This window comes from Heptranchias perlo, chromosome 20 (assembly GCF_035084215.1).
Source record: "Heptranchias perlo isolate sHepPer1 chromosome 20, sHepPer1.hap1, whole genome shotgun sequence".
Taxonomy (NCBI): Eukaryota; Metazoa; Chordata; class Chondrichthyes; order Hexanchiformes; family Hexanchidae; genus Heptranchias; species Heptranchias perlo.
Genome location: NC_090344.1, coordinates 18148558 through 18149648, shown reverse-complemented (window position 1 = coordinate 18149648; position 1091 = coordinate 18148558). Strand labels below are relative to the sequence as shown.

General features: G+C 42.9%; 1 non-coding gene across 1 annotated transcript; it reads right to left on the bottom strand.

The window, feature by feature from the left end:
* Positions 1 to 478: 478 nt before the first annotated feature.
* trnas-uga (transfer RNA serine (anticodon UGA)) lies at positions 479 to 560 on the bottom strand. Its single transcript has one exon. It is a non-coding gene; the product is annotated as a tRNA-Ser (tRNA).
* Positions 561 to 1091: the final 531 nt, after the last annotated feature.

The window sequence follows — 1091 nt, the reverse complement described above, 5'->3', positions numbered from 1 at the left end:
AACACTCTGCTGTAAGTGCACTGTACTCAAATTGTTGATGTTTCACTGTGAATTCGAAGAGACATAAATGTCTGGACAATACCTACGATTTCATCAGCTGGATTGCACCTTTGCTTCTACCCCCGTCTCAGTCTTTCCATCTTTACCCTTCTCTGCTGGTGTTGCAGGTTCGATCATCCTTGGCCGTTCAAGAAAGCCTGAGAAGTCCATCAGGGGAAAATTCAGAGAGTCAAGAGACAGAGGCAGGGAGAGATTAAAGTATAGAAACAAATAGTATAAATATCAAGCTCTGCGAACGAGCAGAGTTTAAGATGGAGCTTGGGAGAGATTATTTCACGTGGCGTGCAACTTTGCAAGAGACCATTGGCTCCGAATTAAAAGCATTTGCCGCGCTGGAGCATCTCTCTGAGGGAGGGAAAACGGTCCGTCAACTCCAGTTCAAATTTATTTGAGCATTGAACAAATCTTTAAGAAATAGCGCTACGAGCAGGATTCGAACCTGCGCAGGAAAACCCCATTGGATTTCAAGTCCAACGCCTTAACCACTCGGCCATCGCAGCTGCGAGAAAGGTGAACAGCTACTGCTACCAAACGGGTACGACCAGTGCAGAATTCGGTGCCACACATTGCCGATCGTCCATCCCACCATCCATCCAATCACGTTTGCTATTCCAATGTACAGCAATGTGAAGTTGTACACTAACTATTTCATATCAACAATTTTAGCCTCTCTTTACCACCTTCGTTTGGAGTGTGCGACTTGTATTATCAAGTGAGACTTTTCAGAATTAATTGCTCTAAAGTTACATTGTTGTCTCCCTCGGCATCCGCAGATTATCCACTCGACCACAAGTATAACAGTGACTGCACTTCAAAAATACTTCATTGGTTGTAAAGCGCTTTGGGACGTCTTGAGGTCTTGAAAAGCGCTTTATAAATACAAGACTTTCTTTCTTTTTATAGTGGAATAAAATTACTGATGTTTTCACTGTGAGTACGAAGTGACATTAATGTGCAGACATTATCTGCCAATTCATCATCTGGGTTGGATTTTTACTTTTCCTACCGTCTCAGTCTTTCTATCTTTTCCG